Here is a 25,670-nt window from a genome sequence, read left to right on the forward strand (position 1 = left end):
AAAAAATTTTTGAAAAAATACCTATCAAAGGGGCATCTGGGTGCGTCAGTCAGTTAAGCGTCTGACTTTGGCTCAGGTCATGATCTCACGGTTTGCGAGTTTGAGCCCTGTGTCGGGCTCTGTGCTGACAGCTCAGAGCCTGGAGCCTGCTTTGGATTCTGTGTCTCCTTCTCTCTCCTACTGGTGCTCTGTCTCTCTCTGTCTCTTAAAAATAAATACATGTAAAAAAAAATTTTTTTAATAAGTAAATAGAAAATACCTACCATAACACAAATATACCATATTAATGCAAGATGTTAATAATAGGGTTATGGGGATGAGAGCTATATGGGAAGTCTCTGTACTTTCCATTCAGTTTTTTCTGTAATGTTAAAACTACTAAAAAGAAGTCCATTAATTTAAAAAATCCCCTTTAAAGAATATTTGCAGCGGCAGTAAAACTATATAAAAACAAATGAAGAAATAATGAATAGTGCTATAGTTGTTTGTCAGAATTCTTAACAAATAGATGACTTATTTTAATATTTTATATATTTGTCTTACTGATTTATAATTTATTAGTTCATGGAATATGGAAATAGGACTGAAATTATCTCTTGGTGAGCAAAAGAATATGTTGGGCAGGTCTTACTTGGAGCAAAAAGCTGCAAAAAGCTCCTTTAGTTCTTTTCACTTTTTAAACCAAGAAATCACTGTGGAGATCATTCTTTTTACCAAAGGAAATTCTTTTTTAAAAATCTTCTATGTTTTTTCCACTTAAGAAATTCCCATGAAGTTGTCAAATGATCAAAATGTTAACATTCCCCTCTCAAAAAAGTTAATTTCCTTTCTCTTTTAAAGTATCCACCTCCTTTTTCCTAATTTTTTTAGTGTTTTATTTATCTTTCGATAGAGAGAGAGAGTGAGCGGGGGAGGGGAAGAGAGAGAGGAAGACAGAGGATCTAAAGTGAGCTCCGTGCTGACAGGCTGATAGCCACAAGCCTGACCCCGGGCTCATACCCACGATCTGTGAGATCAGGACCTGAACCGAAATCAAGAGTCACGCTTAGCCGGCTGAGCCACCCAGGCGCCCCCATTTAATCTACTTTTTAATAAAGTAGAATATGCAATTCTTTATTATGAGAAGAGAAAATGGGGGAAAATGGTCTTGGAGACAATATATGAATAGCAGAATAACTCACTGAATTGACAGTGCCCGTTGAATCTCACGTGTGTGCAATTTCTGTTCATAAGGAGATACTGTAAATACAAAACTGTTCATAGTAATGGAAAATAAACCAGGAAGAAGTCAATCCCTGCAATACTGATGATTTATTAAAAACACACAGATGAATATAAAACAATCATGCAGGTACTATAAATTCCATTTCGGGGCATCTGGGTGGTACAGTAGGTTAGGTGCCCAACTCCGATTCCAGCTCAGGTCATGATCTCACGGTTGGTGGGATCCAGCCCCGTGTTGGGCTCCGTGCTGACAGCACAGAGTCTGCTTGGGATTCTCTCTCCTCTCGCTCAAAATAAATAAATAAACTTGAAAAAATTCCATTTCAACTCTTCGCATACTATCCTTTACGGACGAATGCTATATGGAGCTTATCAAGGAAGTAATTGAAGCAGGAATATTTTGAAGTTCAAAGGTTATATGTGATACTTTAACGACATGGCCATATATACACACTTTATTCTTAAAGCAATATCATTCATACATTTTGTCTTTCTGCCCTACTTATTGCTATCATATTCTGTTCCATATTCTAAAGCCAGACTCCTTAGTACAGTGTAATGTCATTGTACAGGTGCAGCATCTTTTTGTCTCTGTGCCTAAGAGGCTCCTTTCTCTGACCCTGCACTCATTCCCTAGTTACCTAAAGGCACCACATTCTCACCTCTCCCTGATTTCATTCGTTTGGTTCTTCCATGCCAAAAAATCGGATCCTTCCGTTCTTTTTTGGATAATTCCTCTCAAGCATCTGATCTTTTAAGAATAGGATTCCTACAGACTGAGTCAAACGTCTTCTACCCAAATTATCTCTGTGATAATACTTACCTAACTCTGCCCAACTTCCTCTTCATGCTAGAGTAAAGCTGGAGCCGGAAGTTGTGGTGGCAGCTTCTTGATTCAGCAGCTTCCTGACTACAGCTAGAGCCAGAGCAAGGGTGGGCAGAGTCTACATGTGGCTGCAGGGCAGGGGTCAGAGATGAAACACTCACCCCACAGCCAGGCTGGCCTGCGGACAAGGTAAGACCAAGAGTCTGATTGTACGTGGAGGGTCAGAAACAGAAAAGAAACCAGAAATTGTTTGTGGGTACAAGAGGCAGAACTTGGGAAGAGTTCGGAGACAAGGGGCTGTCAGAGGTGGTATGAAGAGCCAAGAGCTGTTAGGATCCACAGCTGTGACATTTTTCTGTTTTTTGCTTTTCTTCCACTATTCTCCATCCCCAGCCCAACAGCTTAAGCGTAGACCTCCATCATTGTACCTCTATTGCTTTCTATGGGACCTGCTGCACAGTACGTAGGCAGCATATATCTGTTGAATTGCATGGAGCCCTATTAACTATTCTTTAAAAACCATTTTGGGGGCCCTTGGGTGGCTCAGTTGGTTAAGCAGCCGACTTTGTTTCAGGTCATGATTTGCAGGTCATGATTTGCAGCCCCGTGTCAGGCTCTGTGCTGACAGCTCAGAGCCTGGAGTCTGCTTCGAATTCTGTCTCTCTCTCTCTCTCTCTCTCTCTCTCCGCCCCTCCCCCGCTCTCCCTTTCTCTCTGTCTCTCTCAAAAATAAAAAGATTTTTAAAATCTTTAAAAATAAAATCTTTAAAAATAAAAAGATTTAAAAAAATCTCTCGTGTAGGATACCTATCTAGGAAACCTTCCCTCACTGCCACTGAATAGGATTTTGTTCTTATATATACTCATGGTATGTTTTTTGGTATCTCTCAGTCTCTTTCAGTGTTGTACCTTGTATTACCCATGTTTGAATTTGTTCTGTTGGTTTTTGATTTTTGGGTTTTTTTTCTTCTTTTCCTGCCTGACGGTATCCACCCTAGGGGCAAGATCACTGTCTGAATCATCTTTGAAGATCCTAGTAGAAGTGTTACAGATTTTCTTTGAGTCTTTAGGTGGCTCCTGTGTATTACTCCTATTTCCCACCATTTCCAATATGCTTTAGTTCTCATTCTCAATAATGGAGATATTGACTTAGAAAGAAGAAACAAGCTTTGTAGAATCCAAAAGTCTAGTCCAGTGTCTTGAAAGAAAAAGCAAAGAAAATGAATATATAACCCTCAAGTAAAGTTACTTTAAAAGCCAACCTGTATTCTTTTGTGCAAGACAGGATTTTGTTTTCACCTGGCTATCATGGTTGCCTGTACTTACTTTACTTTGGCTATATAGCTCTGATTTGTAGTATTTTTGGAATTTGAAATTAGAAAGCCACTTATACCTTAATTCTCTTATCGCAGTGCAACTATTGTAACTAAGAACCGATGGTTTAAAAAAAGCACACAAAAAAAACCTGTTTAGTTTATGCCAGAGTGTAACGTATATGCATGTGTGTTCTCATACATCTATAATTATCTATTTATCACCTATTCATGTTTATTTTAAAATTAAGAAAGAATAAAGGAGACTTTTTTGAAATATTTGAGCTGTCTAGTACCATAGTCACTACCTACATGCCAAAATTGAACATTTGAAACATGACTATATTCAATTCAGATGTGCTGTAAGTATCAAATATATAAACAACTTTGAAGGCTTAGTTTATTAGTTAAAAGTAAAATTTATAATTAATACAATTTTATATTGGTTGCATGTTGAAATGACAGTATTTTTACATATTGGGTTAAGCAGCATATTATTAAAATTAATTTTATATGCTTATTTTTACGTGGCTACTGGAAAGTTTGAAATTACATGTGTAGCATGCATTATATTTCTGTAAGATAGCATTACTCTAGTATATGCTATAATTTAGTTACTTTTACTTTAAAAACATTACAAGGAAGTTGTGAAAAAATTTCCACTCCAACAGAGGGGACAAATTAGTTGATAGTCTGCTGTGCTGCAGGCACTGAGATTTTACATGAACTAAATTTCATTTAATTCTCCCCAAATCTTATGAGATAAGTATTGTTCCTCTTTTAAAATAGGTAGACTGGGGCTCAAAGAGTTTAAAACATTTCCTACAAGCCCATGCTCAGACACTCAGCTGTCTGTCAATAAAACTTAATCATATCTGCCTGACTTCAGACATCATTCTCTTTTTACTAGAGAACTCTCTAAAATGCCTTTCCTTTTCAGAGACTGGCACCATATGCTACCAGAAATTCTAATACCACCCACTGTTATGAGGTCTTACCAGCCAATTACTTCAAAATAAGATCTGATTTTCTTTTTTACCCAAATGAAAATAAAACTTAAGTCCCTCATATGCCAAATTATCAGAGATTCCAGTCTTTTCCCATGGTTCCCCTCCCTATATAATCGTAAATAACCCAGAGTTGTTTACTAATGCCTGAGTATTGATCTATTTGTCTTGTGAATTGACCATAGAGTGGAAACTCAGATACACTCAAGGCTGGAGGACCACCTCACATCCTGTCTAGAGAAGAGTTAATTCAGTGAACAGTGGTTTTGTTTTCTATTGCTGTGTAACAAATTACCATTAGTGGCTTAAGACAACACCCATTTATTAGCTCATATTATCTGTAGGTCAGAAGTCCAGCATGTCATTGCTGAATTCTCTGCTCACAGTATCACATGGCTGAAATCAAGGTGCCTGCAAGTCTGAGCTCTCATCTGGAGACTCTGGGAGAAAAATCTGCTTCCAAGCACATTATTGTTGTTGGCAGTGTTCATGCTCCTTGTCGATATAAGACTTAGATCCCTGTTTCCCTGCTGGCTGTCAGCCAAGGGCCATTCCCTGCTTCTAGAGACTGATTGTATTCCTTGTCATGTGCCCACCCCTTACCCTATCTTCAAGCCAGTAATGGTTCATCAAATCTCTTTCATGAGTTCAATTTCTTTGGCTTCTCCTTCTGCCACTAATGGTAGAAAACTCTCTGCTTTAAGGGTTCTTGTAGTGAGATGAGACTCACCCAGATTATCTTCTGTTCAGGTCAACTATGACATATAACATAACATAATCATGGGACTATCTCATCCTAGCCACAGGTCCAGGAATGAGGGCACAGAATATTGGGGGGAGTGGGTGATCTATTTTCATCAGTCTGCCCACTATAGTCCTAGGGATTATATAGGGCATGTGTGCTACCACCGTGGCAGTGGCACAGAGCAAAGTATCAGAATTCTGCCAGCTACTTAGCTTAGCCAGTCACAGGGACAAAAGCAAGAGCTTAATTTCTTTCAGGTAGTAACATTTGCCGGGGAAGGAATGAGAATTGGACGTGAAAGATCCTGGTGTATTACCTTCCCTTTCTTCCAATTTTACCCTCAAATCTTACTCATCATGAACTTTCTTTGTGAGGGCTGCCTGGATGGCTCAGTGGGTTAAGTGTCTGACTCTTGGTTTCAGCTAAGGTCGTGACCTCACAGTTCATGAGATTGAGTACCATGTTGGGGTCTGTGATGACATCATTGGAGCCTCCTTGGATTCTCTCTTTCTCTGCCCCTCCCCCATTCTCTCTCTCTCTCTCTCCCTCTCTCTCTCTCTCTCAAAATAAATAAACATTAAGAAAATTATATATATAAAACCCTTTCTTTGTGAAAGCAACAAGTAGATCTCTGTGTTAGGTGGAATTATAACATTTCTGACCCATCAGTTTTAAGGGCAGTGGTGTCCAGACATTTTAAGGTATGTTGGAGCTTCCATGTCCCCTCTTGCTGAAGCCCTAGGAAACCATGGAGGTGGGAGTCCCACTGGTGCCTTCTGAATGTCTTCCTAACAGGTCACTGGGGCCAATTCTGCTGGTTCCTCTGAGCCAAAAAGCCTCCTCAAGGTGCAGGGAGTAGTCCCCTCCCCCCAGCACAGTGCAGACCTCAGTCTCTCTTGGAAACCTGCCTTTTGGACTCTTTCTTTCCCCACTCTCATATGCCAACCTGCCAATACTCAGCTCAAAATCCACTGTGGCTCTTGCTCTTCTTGGGAACTCCCCTTTAACGAAATGCCAATTACTGAGGTTTTGCTTGCCCAACTTTGTGCTCTCCTAAGTGACACATCCCCTTTCTCTTTATTGCTACTGTTGTTTACTTGAGAGGTTCCTTTTAGCTGACTCATATTTTTAACATTAACAAATGTATAGAGGAAACTTTTCTCACTATTATATGGGCAAGATCTGAATTACCTGCCATATATAAGTGTTCACTGTAAGAAAAAAGAAAAGGTAATTCTTAGTTACTGGTAGTCTCTAACCTGATGTAGCAGAATTATTCTCAAAAGTCTCCTTTCTTCTTCTCTGGTTGTCCCCAGGGGCATTTTTACTATAATTCCTAACGCTTTTTTTGTTTTATTTTTGTTTTGTTTCATATGGGGTTTTTGTTTTGAACTGAGGGGCCGTAATGCAATTACAGTTGACTCTTGAACAACATGAGTTTGAACTGTGTGGGTCCACTTATGCACGGATTGTTTTCATTAAATGCAGTACAGTACCATAATGTATTTCCCCTTCCTTCATCTTTTCTTAATAACATTTTCTTTTCTCCAGCTTACTTTATTGTAAGAATACAATGTAAATACATATATAAATACATATCACATACAAAATATGTGTTAATCAACTGTTTATGTTATAGGTAATGATGTGAAATGTTGCGTTTGGGAACGAATGGTCAAGAAAGAATTCTTGAGATGTCTTCGGTGCAAAAAAGGTGGTTCTATTAAAACATGGGGACAGGACCCACGGGCAGAAAGAGCTGTACTGGGGTTGTGAGAAGTGGCTGATTATATATTTTCAAGTTGGAATGGTGTTAGGGATAGTGTAAGTCTCTAAGGAATTTGGAAGCAAGGTTTCCAGGACCTTGAGGGGCTAGCTGTTGTTAGAAGGTCATTTATTACTGTCTAGTAAAACCTTAGTCGTGAGACCCTTCACATGTACATCCTTGGGCCATATGTTTGAAGGATGATTGCCAACATATATATCTTGAGGGATGCCTGGGTGGCTCAGTTGGATAAACGTCTGACTTTGGCTCAGTTCATGATCTTGCAGTTTTTGGGTTTGAGCCTCGCGACAGGTTCTGGGCTGATGGCTCAGAGCCTGGAGTCTGCCTCAGATTCTGTCTCCCTCTCTTTCTGCCCCTTCCCCACTTATGCTCTCTCTCTCAAAAATAAACAAACATCAACACATATATATATGTTAATATCTATCTATCTATCTATCTATCTGTCTATATCTGGGGGTGGGGGTAGAGATAAAGGAAGTTTCCAAAGGGATTTTTATATGTTAAAGGAGATATACAGGATCCTGGAGGCTGGGATAATGTCAAGCTGAAGTTGCCTTTTGCCTTTAGCAAAGTATTAACAACGAGGCAGCTAATCTTCTTGAGGAAGGTCACTCTGTCTATCTCAAGTCCTTGTCACTGGGCTGTAAGATGTAAGGAAGTTAAATTTTTTTTCTTTTGTCTTTGTTCTCCACATCAAGACTTCTGGTCAACAGTAGGCTATTAGTTCATTTGGGGAAGAATCAAAAGTTAAATGTGGATTTTCAAGTATGCCTCTAACCCCCACGTTGTTCAAGGGTCAACTGTACATCTCAGGCTGTGTTGAAGATGCATGTGCCCCAAACTACCTCTCCCCGTTCTCACCCCCTCCATCCCTGCTGCTGTTAAGCATATCACCTAAAATCATACCTCATACCACCAGAGGTATGCGATCCACAGTTTAGAAAACACTGATATGACTCCCTCTTTCCCAGAGACCCACCTTGAATTCCTTCCCTCTAAGAAACCTTTTCTGACAATACAGACCTCAGTGATCTCCTCAACTACATTCATAAGGGTACTGTGTCTAATTATTCAAATGTTGCTGTGTGACATTTCATTAAGGACAAAGACCATGCTTTAGACTAAGTTTTCCCACAGCACTTGGTATGCTACCTGGCAAACAGCAGGCATTCAATGAATATTTGTGGTTTGATGATCAGCAAGAAGCAGCTCTGGGTAAAAGTGTGAAGCCAAGTTTGTCTCAGGTTCTTCTACCTTTGGCTGCTTCAGTCACAGAAAGGGCCATGGATTATGATCCTTCTCTGAATTGGTAAGGTTCCCTTTTCTCAGTAAGTTCCAGGTGGTTCCCAATTTTTCTCAGTCTCCCCAAGTCCCACTTCATGTGCTCTGTGTCTCATTATCTTGTTGACTATTAGCTAAGATATTTGGTGTTTGCTACTAGATCTTATGCAGCTTAGCTGTGTCTTATACAATTTTTTTGTATCTTCTATCACATCAAAGACAGACCATGGGTACATAATAGTACATAATAATGAATATGTGTTATATATTGTTTGTGTCTTGGAGTAGTTCTGTTATGTCTTTAGGAAAAAAAATATGAAATCACCAAACTAATCGATGTTAACACTGGTCAAGGGAATTTACTAAGTTTATTAACAAGTATGCAAACGCTCTATGGTTTTGACTTGGAGTAATAAAAATGAGATCTTCCTTCTATCTCTCCCCCTTCATTTGGTCCACTTGGCCAATTCAAATGTTTCTTTCAAGGATCAATGTAAGTCTTTAGAGCTTTACACACAACTGATGGTTCCTTCCCTGTATTCTGAACGTGTCGTCATACGTACTTCTAGTTAGGGGTGACCACATAATTTATTGTCCAAACTTGGACACATTGAGAATGAAAGGAGGCACAAATAACTAGTAAGCCAGGATGAAAGGTGTTCCTGACAAACCAGGAAGTATGGTTATACTACTTTGAAAGTAGTTATTTGCTTACTGTATGTCATTGAACCGTAAAGCTGTTCTAAGTCTGAGCCTTATTTCTCTTAGCTTCCTTTGTTATCAAGCACTGTACCTGGCACATAGTCGTGGTAGAAGAAATGTGAGTGCCTCTTTAATAATTTTCATTTAATTGCATATTATACTATCTTGATGTAGAACTCAAATCATCCCATTTGGTGCCAATTATGAGCCATTTTCTCAGTATAAAAATATAGGGCAATGAGCTTAATTATATGCTTGCGTAATGATAATAGCTAGCATTTACCAGCACTTGGCATGTCTAAGGCCCAAGGCTAAGAACTTTGGTTGAGTTCTCTCATGGATTTCTCACAGCGGTTCTTGGAGGTAAGTACTACTATGGTCCCATTAAATTAGAAGAAAGGATGAGTTTAGAAAGATTAAGAACCTTGCTCAGGGTCATCCAGCTTATTTTATAGTAGAGTTTGAACTACAGACTAGAGTGTAGACGATAGTGTAGTAGTAATATAGTGCAGTGTAGACTGTAGTCTCCTATATGTGAGAAATAGCTGGTATCAAATTTTGGAAAGTAATTTAAAAATATTAATACCATACTTTTAGAAAAACTTCATGTGTTTACATGTTTAAAGGGATATGTATTTAACTAATTACAAACTGCAGAAACAAGTCAATGTGGCAGCTGTGAGGTCATGAGTAGTGATAGACAAACACATTCTTGCTGTTCTTTGCGTTAACGTTTCCATTTGTTATGGCACAAATATACTGTTAGTTTTGTTGAGGTCATTTTCTTTTCTATGAACTACTAAGTGTGCAAAACAGTTCGTACTACAACAAAACTGTTGTAGTACAATGGTTGGGTTTATTTTAGCAGAGTTTTCAGTGTATGTTATGTAGATAAAGCATGAACAGTGTCTATTTTCTACCTGGTCTTTGGAGTAAGATTTTACTTGGTAACAATTTTAAGGACAGTAGAGATGCATCATAATATTAACTCTAATAAAATTATTTAGTATTATTGTAATTACAAGCCATGTTTTGACATTGATGAAACACATTATCAGTGGTTTTTAAACAAAAGGAGTCCATTTAATTCTATAAAAAAAAAGCTAAACTATAAGGATAATTGTAGCTTTAAATTGTTTTAAATCATAAGAGATAAATACATACAGAGAATATGCTATAAATATAATACCAGATAATTACACACACAGACTTTCATACAGAAGGTATCTTTTAAGAATTGTATTCTTAATTGATTTTCTTTTTCTATTGACAAGAGGGGTGTATGAATAGCTGTAGCAACTGAAATTGGATATTACCAGGGTAATCAATTGCATGTGATGTGTTATAAACATAATATGGGAAACTTGAAAATGAATGTTTACACAATGAATATTAACCTTTATGAATAAATGATAGGAAATGTTACTATTTAAAACATTCACACAAAATGATTACATTTGTGGGGTACCTGGCTGACCCAGTTGGAAGAGCATGGGACTTTTGATCTTAGGGTTATGATTTTGAGCCCCACTCGGGGTATAGAGATTACTTAAATAAACAAAGCTCAAAAAAAAAAAACCACCTACATTTTCTATAATTCAGGAATTTTCTGTTTTTTGTGTTTTTTTAGCATCCCACATTAAAAGAAATTTTTTTTAATGTTTATTTTTGAGACAGAGAGAGACAGAGTGTGAGCAGGAGAGGGGCAGAGAGAGGGAGACAGAATCCAAAGCAGGCTCCAGGCTCTGAGCTGTCAGCGCAGAGCCTGATGCAGGGGCTCAAATTCACGAACCGTGAGATCACGACCTGCACCGAAGTGGGACGCTTAACTGACTGAGCCACCCAGGCGCCCCTAGCATCCCACATTTAAAAAAATTTTTGAGACAATTATAGATTCACATGCAGTTAGAGGAACTTCCTGGGCTTTTTGTCCTGGGAAATTTTTAGAATTAATATGCCTTTGAATTTCAGGCCAGAAAGCTTTCTGTAGCGTAACAAGTTATTCCTACTTAGTGAAATAGGATACCAGTATATCACTGGGTAGAAAAACTGCATTAAATGGCAAGTTTTCACTGCACTCAGGTAACTACAAAAAAAAAAAAAAATGCTTAAATTATAATGTAGATAAGGATCTATGGTTAACTGAGAAATTGGGACAAGAGCGAATTTTAAAAAAACTGGGTTATTTTTTTTTCTTTGAGCTTTTTATCATTTCGGGATTTAAAAATCTTTTTTTTCACTTACTTTAGGCAGTGGAATACATCAGCTGAACAAAACAAAATTTCATCTTGTATTGGAGAAGATGGACTTTAAAAGATAATCATACAGCGCACCTGTGTGGCTCATTCGGTTGAGCATGGCACTCTTGGGTTCGGCTCAGGTCATGATCTCATCCTTTGTGAGTTGAGCCTGGCATTGGGCTCTGTGCTGACAGCGAGAACCTGTTTGGGATTCTCTCTCTCCCTCTCTCTCTGCCCCTTCCCTGTTCACTCTCTCTCTCTCAAAATAAATAAATACACTTAAAAATATATTAAAAATAAAAAATAAACTGTCATGGAAAGAAAAGAAAAAGAGCAAGTTAGGAAGGAATGAGAGTTGGGGTTGGGGAAGTTGCAATATATTTTATTTTTTAACATTTATTTATTTTAGAGAGAGAGAGAGAGAGTGCTAGCAGGGGAGGGGCAGAGAGAGAGAGGGAGACACAGAATGTGAAGCAGGCTCTAGGCTCTGAGCTCTCAGCACATGGCCCCATGCAGGGCTCAAACTCACAAAACCCATGGTCATGGCCTGAGTGGTTGTGGGAGGCTTGACCAACTGAGCCACACAGGCACCCTGGGGTGGTTGCAATTTTAAATAGCATGGTCAGGCTAAGCATCGCAGTTAGGGTGAGATTTGAGCAAGGAGTTAAAGAGGGAAAGTAGACACAGGAAAAATGTTCCCGGCAGAAGGAATGACTCTCGCTAAGGCCCTAAGTAGTAGTCTATCAGGAACATTCAAGCAACAAAGGATGGAGGATGGTTGGAGCTGGAGTGGGAGAGGTGAGGGGCAAAGGCAAACCAAGGGCTTTGTAGGTCGCCATAAAGACCTTAGCTTTTACGGACAGTGAAAGAGAGCTACTGGAAGATTTTGACCAGATAAGCCAGGAGCTGACTTTTAAGAGAGTATTCTTTTTTGAAGTGTTTATTTATTTTTGAGAGAGAGAGAGAGAGAGAGAGAGAGAGAGAGAGAGAGAGAGAACAAACATGGGAGGGGCAGGGAGTGGGCGGGGCGGGGGGGGGGTGACAGAAGATCCAAAGCAGGCTCCACGTGGACAGCGGAGAGCCTAGTGCGGGGCTGGAAGTCACAAACTCCAAGATCAGGACCTGAGCCAAAGTGGTATGCTTAACCCACTGAGCCACACGGGCATCCCAAGAGAGTATTCTTTATTCTGGTTGTTGTTCTGACAAGGGACTGAGTGAATGGTGGGCAGGGAGACCATTTAGCAGGCCACTGAAGTATGATCCAGACAAGAGAAAATGGAAATAATGCAGGTGATGAGCATTCTAATTCTGATTCATTTTGAGGGTACAACTAGCAGGCTTGCTCGAAGGTTTGGAGGTGAAGATGAGAGAAGGAAAGGAGCCAAGGACTCCACAAAGTATTTGTTCGGAGCAACTAGCTAGAAGGACCGTGGCTAGGTCTTGAACTGCTTTTTGAGCAAGGGAGAAATATACATTTAGAAAAAAAACCCACTAATATTGCACGAATATAATCCATCTAGGTGGAGAAGACGTGTGTATTATATTCCAAGTGCGGTAGGCCTGAAAAGTTACTGTAGTCATTTTGGTGGGATGTTGGCTGCTAGATGGGCACTCTTAGGTGTGTCTGATTTCTGGGGCATATAAAATGTACAGCTAAATAAGACTCAGAGATCCAGGACACGAGTACGTTCACACTTTTCAAATGTCAGGTGGAAGTTCTAGGCCGTAAAAGCCAGTTAGTTGATGACAGATTCAACGATTCCGACGTTAAGAAAAAGCTGTGGTCCAGGGATTTGATTTCGGGGTTTCTGTCTCTCGAACACTTCCAACAGACAAGCGGTGCCAAGGCTCAGCGCCGACCCCGGCCAGCCTGGCAGCGCTCGCGGTCGCACTTCGAGTGCAGGCACCTCCCCTCCGCGCGGTCCAGGGAGGGGGCGCGAGCCACCGTTGCCAGTCCCCCGGCGCAGTGCGAGGAGGGGCTGTCGTCCGCTCCCACCCAGACCTGGTCGCCATCTTCCGGCACGTCCTTTCCCGCGCGGGCTCCAGCCCCCGCTCTCGGCCCTTGTCTCTCCTTGGAAGGGGCTTCCCAACGCGCGCAGCTGCTGGCGCTGCGCGTCGTGGGGGTCGCGGGCTGAGTCCAACGCCCAGGCGGGGCAAGGGGTGGGGCCGGCGCGGCGGCAGCTGCGCGGCGGCGCAGTCTTCCCTCGCTCCTCGGAGCGCGCACCGCCTCTCGCTCCGCCCGCGCGCGAGCCTGGGCGGGGAGGGAGGGGCCAGGAAGCGGCGAGCGCGCCGGGGAGCGCAGCTGCGGGCGTGGGGGTGGCAGGAGCCGCGGAGCCGGCACCGAGAGCGGCTGCGGCCGGAGCGGGCGGCAGAGACAAAGGCGACGGTGAGTGCAGCGCCGGTCCGGGGCGAGCGCCGGCCCCCACCCGTCGCCCTCGCGGCCTCCTGGGCGGGGGCCCGCAGCCTCGAACCCCCGTCGCCACGGGCTCGGTGGGGAGCGCGGCCCGGCCCTACCCCCCGCGCGCTGCGGGCTGTGGGCTGAGCCTGCGGCTCCATTTTCAGGTCTGGGCGAGGTCTTCCTGCGGACCCTGCCTTTGGTTTTTCTTCCCTTTCCTTCTGAGAAATGGTTACATGCTCAGTTCAAAATTCACGACAGGCGGGCAGCTGAGGGAGCCAACCGCCCGCCTGATGTAAAATGGAAATGAAAAGACCCCCCCCTCCCCCCCAACTTTGCAGGTCTGGGAGTCTGGAGGAAGGCGCGAGGGGGTGGGCGGAGAAGGTCGGGGTCTTCCAGGTGAGAGTTGGGGGGGGGGCGGGGAGCCCCCCCAGCCTCCGGAGCCCCGACTCTCGCCTGATGCGTGCGGCGCGTTCAGCCCGCGTGTCTCGCCGCGGTTCTCTTTGGGCCCCGGAGAGAAAGCCCTGACTGACCACCTCCTCGGAGAAGCTCGTGTTACTCTTACAGGTTGTCTTACCGAGCGCTTGCTGCTTTAGTTGTGATTTTTGGTTACGGGTGTGGTAGGTAGCGGCTCGTGGATGCCGCATTCATAGCTGAAAAGGAGCCCCGATGGCCTGACTTCATGTGTACTTGAAACAACATTGGGATTTCTCTTTAGCTGCTGTAACTGTAGATGATAAGCTTCTGTATGGGAATTTGGTGCTGAGGTTCAGTTCACAGAATTGACACATTTTGTTAAGGTGCCTGGCTTATAGTAGGTGCTCAGTAAAGTATTTGAATGAATGAGCGAATCTTGAAACCTCGAAACTGATTTCAGAGCTAGTAAAATTTAGGTATACAGCCCTCTTGACTCGAGGAAAAACCGTTGGCAGACAACATGTAGTTTTTCTTTATATTCGTGTTTCTTGCTTTTCCCCAACGTATATATAGTGTTGATAATCAGTTTTCCATGTTGCAAGTGTAGAAAATATGGTTGAAATGTGGAAGTTTTCATTTTGAGGGAAGTTGGTAGACATTTTCTGTTATTTAAAAACAAGTGCTATTTCTGATTTTCTTCTGAAAGAGCGAAGAAATTAAAGAAGTGGATTGTATTTTGTTTTTTTGAGACCCCCCCCCCCCCACATTCTCTTTCCTTACGAATAAATGAAGTTTATGGGCTTTGTGGGGGACCGTGGTGGCCTGGTCTTAAGTTGCTTTTTGATCTAGAGGGAACTCTAAAGTTAGGGGGAAAGGAAAACTAATGTTGCACCAATCAAACCCTATTCAACCGGTATTCATTAAGCACCCATTATGTACTAGCACCTGAGTTGGTTGCTGAGTTTCTAGAAGCAGACGAAACCCACAATTATGGCTTTAACCTGAGCGTGAAGTTCTTTCCTCATGATCGATGTTGCAAGTTGGGACTGTCTTGTACCCCTGCTGCCTACTTAAAGTTGGGAAAGATGGCAGGTGGAGTGCAGGAAGTGTAGATCCCTAACAGTCTGTTTAATGGTTAATAAGTAACTTCATGGAGCTGAGACAATGAATTTCCATATTGTCTGTTTAATAAAAGCAATCTACATTTTATTTTTTTTTTAATTTTTTTTTTCAACGTTTATTTATTTTTGGGACAGAGAGAGACAGAGCATGAACGGGGAAGGGGCAGAGAGAGAGACACAGAATCGGAAACAGGCTCCAGGCTCTGAGCCATCAGCCCAGAGCCTGACGCGGGGCTCGAACTCCCGGACCGCGAGATCGTGACCTGGCTGAAGTCGGACGCTTAACCGACTGCGCCACCCAGGCGCCCCATCAATCTACATTTTAAAATGAAGGGAGGAAGACATTTAACACCCTAGTATTTTTATTTTCTCCTTCTTCCCCACTGGATAAATTTGGTACAGTGTATTTATTGAAGAGTAATGTACTTGTGGTTGTTTTCTGTAAGTAATCTTTGCTATACAGCATTTTCTATTTTTAAAAATCTCCAAGGAAAAACAGTGGATTCCTTTTCTACAAGAAATCTTTTCAGTAAAGCACCTATTCAGAAGTTTGATTTGACCTTGTAGCCACCATTTGCAAATAAATGCAGTATTGACTTGATCATGCTGAAAAGGGAAGGACTATTAGTAATAATTCGTGGTTCCATGTTTAGGCTTTTCTATCTAGTATTGCCACCGTGATGAAACTGATTACTAAAAAAGAGAATGCTATTTGTAGTATTGAATTTATTCTGAATGTAAGGTTGCATTGCCTCTTTTTGTCTTATACATAGGATTAAAAAAAACAGTGCTTATGTAAAAAAAATTTGTTAATGTTTATTTATTTTTGAGAGACAGAGACAGAGTGTGAGCAGGGGAGGGGCAGAGAGAGAGGGGGACACAGAATCCGAAGCAGGCTCCTGGCTCTGAGCTGTCAGCACAGAGCTGGACTTGGGGGCGGGGGGCTCTAACCCATGAGCTGTGAGATCATGACCTGAGCCAAAGTCGGGTGCCTAACTGACTGAGCCACTCAGGTGCTCCAAAACAGTGCTTATTTTATTTGGCCTCATCAGAAGGCCAAATCGATGTGTTCCAAAGTCAGTTTAGATTATTACAAAATAATGTAGGATAATAATTTTTTTATAGATAACATTTCATTTTAGGTGGACCCTTTTGACTTGTTAACACCTTACATTACACATTGTTGGAAAAAATACGTACCTTCATATAGAGCTTTCAGATTTTTAGATTTATTGGCTACTTTTTGTCGCTGCGCTTGGGAGTAATATGGAAAGTAATTCCTTAATTTTTAGTTGTAGAGGGTTGTGATAGTTTTTCTTTAAATGTATGTTTCTAGTAGGAAGAGTTACTTTGACAATATACTGCTGATAGTCTGGTGCTGATAAGAAACCTAACAGTGGATGCTAATAGTGATGTTTAAAAAAAGTGTAAACAAGGGGTGCCTGGGTGGCCCAGACAGGTGAGTGTCTCTTGATTTGGGCTTAGGTCAGGATCCCAGAGTCATGGGATTGAGCTTCCAATAGGGCTTTTGCACTGGGTGCGGAGCCTGCTTGAGATCCCCCGCCTTCTCCCCACACACACCCTCCCCACCCCGCCCTCCCTTGTCCCCCTCTCTAATAAGGAAAAAAATATTTTGAAAGTGTATGCAAGCTGTGATATGTTGAATAAAAAATGCTTGGTGTATTTTGTTTGGAAACGAACTTCCTCATTAGAGTTCCTGATAGTTAAGAGTATTGAGACATTTTATTGCTTCTTGGCCTTTTGGCTAAGATCAAGTGAAGAGTATTGAGACATTTTAATTTTTTTTTTTTTTTTTTTAAGAAATAACCCATAATGACTAGGTTTTTATATCTTAAAAAAAATAATGTGTTTTCAAAGTATTATTACTACTTGGGAGGATTTTATAGTGTTTTGAGTCTAAATAAATTCCAGAACCTTACCATTTTATAATTGTTGGAGTATTTGAAATGTTGATGCTTTCTTTCTCAGGGTATGTGTATTATTTCAGGATGGGAGTAGGAAATTTGTTGATTTGTAAAGTTTTTTGGGACCCTTGAGAGTGCTATACAAAGTGTTTCCTTTGTCAGATATAATTAATAGTGATTAAGAATGATGCTGATAGGGACGCCGGGGTGGCTCAGTCGGTTGAGCGTCTGACTTCACCTCAGGTCATGATCTCATGGTTTGTGAGTTCCAGCCCCCCGTTGGGCTCTGAGCTGTCAGCACTGAAGACCCTGCTTCAGATTCTGTGTCTCTGTCTCTCTCTCCCTCCCTCTCCCTCCCCCTCCCTCTCTCTCCCCCTCCCTCTCTCTCCCTCTCTCTCCCTCTCTCTCCCTCTCTCTCCCTCTCTCTCCCTCTCTCTCTCTGCCCCTCCCCCACTCACACTCTGTCTCTCTCCTTCAAAAGTAAATACTAAAAAAAATTTTTTTTTAAATGATGCTGATAAAAAGCATATTATACCTGTTCTCGAATTTGTATAGATTAAGAAAGTATCAAGTTTTTCCTCACAATTGGAAATGCATATTGGTATTCATCTGTTACAATGTTCTTAATGTCCATTCCCATGAAATATTTTAACATTTTATTGAATATTAAATGATTGTGATGTTTTAGATCTGTCATGGAGGGGGAACATTATGGGTTCCCTGTGCATTCTGGAGAAGAAAGATGTGAAATGTGTGCTTGTCCTTCTTCCTTAGTTCCTAGTTAGGTGAGGGGATTTATTCTGGGTTTTTTGCATACCATGTGGAGAAACTTGGAATTCAGCGTATTAATAATTAACTTTATGTGTCCTGGTACCTCACTTCAAAGCTTAAGAATACTTGAACATTTCTATAATACTAACAAATAATGAACAGAGCAGGATTTAGCTGAAAGAGTTGTAGGCTCCCATCCAAAGGGAGTTCTGAACTGCAAGCCAAAAGACTTGGGAATAAGCTGTCTTTATCAAGACACCATAAGATACCTGCAAATGCATTTTAGTCACAATAGATTGTAGTAAAACAAACCTCCCTTTTTCTTAGAAAGCCTTAGATAATTTCATACTAAATTTAGGTGTCTTTGAAAATGACCAACCCATGAGTGCTGATATTTTCATTTTCTCTCTTTCCCAGTTACAAATTCATGCTAAGATTTCCAGTTGAATCTTTATGATTGAATTATTATAGGCATCTTTCAGTAAAACAACTTAGTAAAATAATTTTGTTTCATTTAGCTTAATATTCTCCCACTCTTTGCTTAATAAAGCAGTTGAGCATTGAGTATATTATGTATATTGAGCAATTGAGTATATTTTGCACTTACATATAGCGGGAACCCATGGATATTTGTGGAATTGTTATGTGTAGTGGATGGGATTTGATAAAGTTTATGCAGAAAACAACTCTCTCACCCTATACCTTTAAACTGTCCTTGTAGATTAAGGATTTCCCTGCCTGTGGATGAGCTTTTAGGAAGATCAGATAGCTTTTCTAGTCACTTTTAGATAATAAAAATTCTTGTGCTCCTTTGTCAGTAATAGTCTTATTTTGTTGTTAGAAGGCACAGTTCAGTATAATATTCATTGTTAAAACTCTTAATTTAGAGCTTTTCTAGCTCAGAACTTCTTGAGATCTAGAAGCCTGCTTTGGAGCAGGAGTCCTGGTAGGTGTCTCTTATTTTACCATTACCTTTTTAAAATGCTGTCCAATTCACCTGTCCAGGGTCCAGCTCATTGAGGAAAGGGGGTTGGGGGGAAAGGTATGATTTTAACATGGCTCATCCCGTTATGATCTGACTTTGGTGCCTTCTGAATTGGTCAGTTGTTCAAAGTGGACCCTTTCTTCAGAAGTGCTGGAAATGGGTTTTTTGGGGATTCCATGTCTGGGAATCTTCTACCTACAATTTTTGTGATACAATTTTTCTATTACATTCTCTTCACCTTCCAGTTGGCCTCATCTGCAGGCTCACTATGTCCAAGGAGAGGTTTTGGTTTAGTATTAAAGTAATTCTAGAACTTTTTAACTAGACCCGCCCTTAGTTTATTAAGGTTATTTCATACGACTCAGTTTCAGGCATTCCACCAGGACCCCAACATTGTACCTTTCCAGCTTCTTCTGTAAATTATCCCCACTTAAACAGTACTTCTGTGTCTGGGACCTATAGCCCATTGCTGCCACCACCTTTTTTTACTGTCACAAGTACCCCTTCTGCCATGTCCATGCTTTGAATCCATGGTCCGTGTTACAGTTTCTACCTTTTGTACACCCTCATTTCCCTATAGCACTTCTTCACTGTACTCCTCTCGCAATTTGCCTCTCTTCCCCCAATTCAGTGCTGCATCTAGTCCATCCTGTATGTCTCCTTGAGTGTAGCTTGAGGAAAACAACACTGCTGACCTGGCCTCCTGGTAAATTCATGACCAGTGACCAGACCTAAGGAGGGCCCTTCATGCTGCCCACAGTTCTGTAATTGTAGTACATTTCCCCGGTTGAATCACTCTCCCACTTCCCCTCAATGACCATTTTACATCTTTCCTGAAAACCTCAGCACTTCTTTTCATTTTCAGCTAATGACATTACTTCTTGTATATTAAAAATGAAAGCAATCAGAAGAAAAGTTTTGCCTCTCTACCTACACTGTCTGGATTTTGTATTATGCTATGACCATGGCCTCTATTCTTCTGCCCTTGGTTCTATCCCCTGCTGTCAAGGATATTGCATTGCCTCCATATTCATACCGTCTCCAGCCTGCCAATGAGTTGCGTCATCACTGCTTCCCATTTTTACAGGATCATTCCTGTTGGTGTAGAGATATGCTGAAATATATCCCATCTTTAAAAAAAACAAACAAACCTCCCTCAACACCACACTTTTCTTCAGGTTGTTTTCTGTATGAGTTTTTTGTGGTCATCAGTGCTATCTCTTTTGGATCCATTACCTTCGGGTTTTTTTCTTTTTTACTCTACTCTTGTTGAGATTCCTAATGACCTCCTTGCTGATACATTCCCTAGTCACTTCTCAGTCCTAATCCTTTTGGTTGTAGTAGCAGCAGCATTTGACATGGTTGATAATTTTCTTATCTTTGAAAGCTTTTTTCCTTTTGCTTCTGGGACACTACTCCTTATATTCAGTTTCTTTTGCTGGTTCTGTTTTGTTGCCCCAACTTCTAAAAAATAAGGCCGTATCCCAGAGCTCTATGTTTAAACCTCTTCTATATTTATATGTAGTGTTTGTAATCTCATCCTATCCTCTAGCTAGAATTATCATATATTTCAAACTAAAAATGTTACCTTCAGCTTCTCTTTCCTAATCTCCAGACTTGTGTACCCAACTGCCAAGTCAACATTCCCAAGTAAATATCCCACATTTAATAAGTCAAAACTGAACCCCTCATCCTTCTTGCTCTCCCACCCCAATGATTATTCCTATTCCAGTCTCCCTTGTCTTATTAGGTGATAACTCCTTCCTTCTTTCAGTTTTTCTGGCTGAAACCGTATAGAAACTCTTGACTCCTCTTTCTCATACTCCCATTTCTGATTCAAAATAATGTATAACGAAAGTATGTCCTGTATTTATCTTAAAATCTGCTGTAAGTCTGAATACAACCATAACTTGGTATCTTCACCTGCTGCTTCTCTCTCTAAGCCACCATTATCTCTTGCCTGTCTTATTTTAGTTGTCTCCTTCCGGGTCTCTTTGCTGCTTCTCTGCTTTTCTGAACACAGTAGCCAGAGTGATCCTTTTGAAATGAAAGTTTGATTATTTTACTTATATCTTTAACCCTTCAGTGGGTTTCCTTAATCGCAGTAAAAGCCAGAATACAACAGGGCCTACAGGGCCCTCCATAATCTGTGCCTCCAGCCTCTCTGATGACATGTCCTACTAGTTTCTCCTTGGTTTACTCCACATCAGGTACGCAGGCCTCCTTGGAACTTTGTTAAACCTGCCAAGCACAGTTTTGCTTTAGAGTTTTGCTCTTTCCTTGGGGAAAGAGCTTTCTTTTCATTAAAGGATCCTCAGTATAATGACTCGCACTGGATGAGCATTCACATTTGCTAAACGAGCGGCCGCTTAACTTGTTATTCAGGTCTTTGATAACAACTTTTATGTATGTTTCTATAACTAAAACTATTTTGACTAAAAATTTTTCACCTAAAACTATAAAGTCCTGTAAAAATTACATAAAGACATTTAGATACAAGAGGAAAAACTGTGTTCAAATCACTTTTTGTGTATGGAAAGTGAAAATACACTGGAAAATGGTAAGGGACAGAGGAGGTAGGAAAGGAACAGAGAGGGTAAGGTAAATGGAATAAAGAGAAGGAAAGCCTGATTTGGAAGTAGGGTGACAAACTACTTTTGGCTTGCCGCATACTTCTTTTGGGCTGTTTCTTGAATTCTGAATGTTGGTGATTTACATGGACTTACTAGGTTCTTCAAGTTGGGCTATATTTTGCCTTTCTTTTATCAGTGACATTGGTTCAAGTGAGATTGGGAGCCAAAATGTAGTTGCTTGTCTGTTACCAAACACCTTTTGTTAAAGAAAACTATGATCAAGAATGTGGCTTACCTGACATTTACTTAGCATTTCTTAATTTTTTTTGTAGAGAGGTCAAAAAAGAGGTCTCATAGTTTTAGAGCTTTTCACTGTACAAAAATTTATGAGTATGCCTTGTCCTCTTGGTATTGCACTGACTATTTACCACCCCCTCGAAAAAGGGGGGAGAACTGTAAGTAGCCTTATTGTAGTTCTTTGGTAAGCTAGCAGTTAGCTATATTAGTGTGCACAATTTTACTGAATAATATCTATAAACATATTTGTGCTCTTTAGTGAAAAATACTTGAATGTATTTAAATGAATTTTTAAAGCTGCAATTTAATATTTAAGTAGGAAATGGGAGTGTGAGGGAAGTTAACGATAATGTAAACTTTAAGTATTTCATTATGCTGGGACGAGATTTTTAAAAAATCTTTTTAAAGTCAGTTAATTAGTTAATTTTGAAGATTATCTTTTAAAATAATCTCTACACCCAATGTGTGGCTCGAATCCACAACCCTGAGACCGAGGGTCACACGCTCCACTGACTAAGCCAGCCAGGTGCCCCTAAAATTTATTTATTTTTAAACTCTTTTTTGTCTGAGTTATAAGTCTCATTTCCTGTTGATTAAAAAAAAATCCTTTAAATTGTTAAAATAGGTGACTTACAAGCTTCTAAATGAATAACTTTTTATGCATTAGGCATACATTATTCTCCATAAACCAGTCTAAACATTTCTCTATTTTTATGTAATATGCAGTAATTTGACTCGATTGACTTGTCTGATGGACTTTCATGTTGCCATAATGTGAACTTAATTTTCATGGCCATAGAGGTATGGGTATGTATGTGTTGGTATGTATCTGTAGTTGTTGTAATACACAGATGTAATATAAATGTGTATATGCTGGATATTTTAACTTCTATGCAATTATATCTATAAATCAGATTTGGTATATTTTCTTTCATATTAAATAGGAAATTAAAATATAAAAATTTTCATACTAAACCTGTGACATTATAAAAAGTAAATGAAACATGACACAGTTTTTTAAAAGTTTATTGTAAAGTTGATTCTGGATGACATACTAACAAGTGTTGGCCTAAAGTTTTGAATTAATTGTTCTATTTTGTAGACTAATTACATAGTCTTCATTAGAATTTGACATTGGCCTACCTGGATTCATATGTTAGCATTTCGTATATGAAATACCCATCTTGGATTAATAAGATCATTATTTCTGAAGTGATATGTAGTCAAATCTCTAAGTTTATTTTTAGGTGTATTCATAGTTGGAGGCCTACTATAGCCTGCTTTAACTTGATATTGTTCTAGGTGGATTGTGAAGTAACCAAAATGATAATATTGAGAAAAGTGAATATAAATAATACGCTGTTAACCGAGTCTCATAAAGGGTTGTTAAAGTATGCATTCATTCATTCATAGAACAGCTTTTTCAAAGTACTCTTCCCCATCTGTTCAGAATAAAATACAAACCGTACTCACTCAGGAAATAAAAGCTCACTCACATTCTGTTTATATAATACAGATTTGACAACCTCTCAGAGTAGCTCACCTTTCCTTATCATAAGCCTTTAGCCACAAATTAATTCCTCAAACATGCCTTGCTTGTTCTTGCGTAGGGCTTTAAAAAAATGTTTAAAAATGTTTATTTTTGAGACAGAGACAGAGACCGTGTGAGTGGGGGAAGGGCGGAGGGAGAGGGAGACACAGAATCTGAAGCAGGCTCCAGGCTCTGAGCTATTAGCACAGAGCCTGACCTGGGGCTCGAACTCAACAAACCTTGAGATCATGCCCTGAGCCAAAACTTAACCTACTGAGCCACCCAGGCACCCCAGGGATTTCTTTATACTAGTTGTTTCCTGTGCCCTTTTGAAATGATGATTCCCAGATCTTTGTAAGGCTGGCCTCTTATCTTTAAGATCTCAGCTTAAATATCACCTCATTTCCTCACCACTCAGTTTAAAATAGCACCCTCCCATCACTATTCTACACTACCGCATTCTTCAGACCTTAAGATAATATATTTTTAATTTTTTTATTGTGTCCTAAAATCAATTATAACTTTATAAGAGCAAGGAGCTCCTTTTTCTTGTTCCTTGCTGTCACAGTGCTCAGGCACTAGATAAGTGTTTAGTAAAAAAGTATTGAATGAATAAAATGAGGTACCAGCCTCATCTATTCTTTATTGTGAATGGATTTCAGTGCACTGATATCTTAAAGTGTCAAAAATGTATTCCTTCTAATGTAGGGAAGTAGGAAACAGAATTATTCAGGTAAAAGCCTGATGTAAGGAAAGGATGAGAAAATTTACGAACTGTGCTGATGATGCTTAGATGAGAGTATTGGGAAAAACTAATGGTGTGTTGGAGCTGGTGAGCTGATCTTGTGCATCTCTCCAGCTCTGTGTTCAGTGATGACATGGTGGCAGCTCGAAACTGGCTGTGGACTCTACAACATGGTAGTCTGCAAAAGGTACAAATCAGGACCTTTTTTCCAGAGAAGTGGTTGTTAAATATTTATCAGCAGACCACTGGGTAGAACTATATGAAATTGTTTTTATGGATAAAAATGCTTGAATATTGACAATGTTTTGTGGTTTAAACTAGTTGAGTTACTTATTTCGGCTTAAAGATAATTTCTTCATTGTAGTCAGGAAGTCAGTTCAGTAATGGGTTTACCTCAGAGCTGTAAGTTTTTTGTTCTTCAAAATTACATTCCCTTAACATCTGACGATGATTTGTAGATTCTTGTAATGTGTAAAAACTATTTGTATGTTTGTTTATCAGTTGCTTAACTGCATACTTAATTTTAACTAGTTCCAGGCACATAAGACCTTGAGATGCCTCTGAAGGTGTTTTTGTTTTTGCTACTGAGTTGCTATGTTCATTGTAAGGTGTTCTTTTTCTGGTGAAGAACTGAGAGCCGATTCAATTTGAGTCATAAATTAGTAGGTAACTTTTATTTTAAAATTTGCTTTTCAGAAAGATTGACATAAATACATCTGAGTTCAGTGTTGGTGTTTTGTTCGTTACTAGCCCCCCCCCCCCCCCCCCCCCCCCCCGCCTTTTTGTTTTCACCTTTTGCCCATTATCCTCTAAGTGCTTACCTGCTGCCTCTGATAATTTACTTCTTGCTACTCTGATTTCTTCTGTGAATCTTTAAATCAACAAAATGATGTTGTCCTGTTTCTCAGGTTTTAGTAGTTTTTGTCTTTTGTCTTTTCCTCTGATCACCTGGATGTTCCAAACTGTTTTCCTCCCTCATCTCACCGTTTCCCCTCCCCCCCACCATAGGGTTAGTTTCTTATAGGCACCTATCTTAGGAAATTTATTTAAAATTTTCCTGACGAGCTTCATTTAAAAATTGAACTTTGTCGACCTACTGACGGTTTTTGAGCGACATTTGCCTTTACGTTAATAAGTGGATTTTCATTGGTGATAATGAATTAAAATATGACACCTATATTTCTTATCATTTAACTCAGGATCTGTCTCTTATGCACAAGCACTAAAAAAATAACTTATATTTGATGCAGAGAATCAGAGTATACATATATGTTAACCCACATGTCCATAATTCTGTCACAGTAAGATCACCACTGGTAATGTTTTGTTGAATGTCCTTTTAGGCAAATTGATTAGCAAATGTTTTTTCACTTAGTAAACAATTTAGCAAATACTGTGATCATAAAGGCATTACTTTTATTACTTTAGTTTGAAAGGATCTCATTGAAAAGTGAAAATTTTGTTTGACAGTGGGTAAAGCTGTAAGTAAAGTTGTGATTAAAAACAATGGTGTTTATGGAGAGTAAAATGTGGTAAGTCACCTCGACTCAAAAATTACTTCAGCAGTAATTTTTTCTTAAGAGCTCTTTTACCATTGCACAATAGCTTGATTGTGTTGTACCAGCTAAGGAAAACAGTACATGATTCTGTGTACAGTGGACTTATTTTAATAATAGCCCTAGGGTAAAAAATTCGGGGCTGTATATAAAGATTGTTTTTTGGTCTGTCCCAAGTCCTCCCAAAGTCTTAATATTAAAATAATTTTAGAAGAAAAATATGTTTTATTA

The 25,670-nt window shown here is 39.9% G+C and overlaps 1 protein-coding gene across 4 annotated transcripts in view; it reads left to right on the forward strand.

Moving 5' to 3' along the window:
* The first annotated feature begins 2,108 nt into the window (after positions 1-2,108).
* The window catches only part of CDC42SE2 (CDC42 small effector 2), a 132,278-nt gene continuing 108,716 nt past the window's right edge, over positions 2,109-25,670 (forward strand). For 2 of the 4 annotated variants that reach the window (XM_047854524.1, XM_047854539.1), the window contains exon 1: positions 13,390-13,509. The gene's annotated coding sequence lies outside the window, so the exon portion shown is untranslated. Of the gene's footprint in view, positions 2,240-13,389; positions 13,510-25,670 lie in introns of those variants that run through there. The other 2 variants (XM_047854530.1, XM_047854550.1) reach the window with 2 other exon arrangements.

Source organism: Prionailurus viverrinus, chromosome A1 (genome assembly GCF_022837055.1).
Source record: "Prionailurus viverrinus isolate Anna chromosome A1, UM_Priviv_1.0, whole genome shotgun sequence".
In the NCBI taxonomy this organism is placed as follows: domain Eukaryota; kingdom Metazoa; phylum Chordata; class Mammalia; order Carnivora; family Felidae; genus Prionailurus; species Prionailurus viverrinus.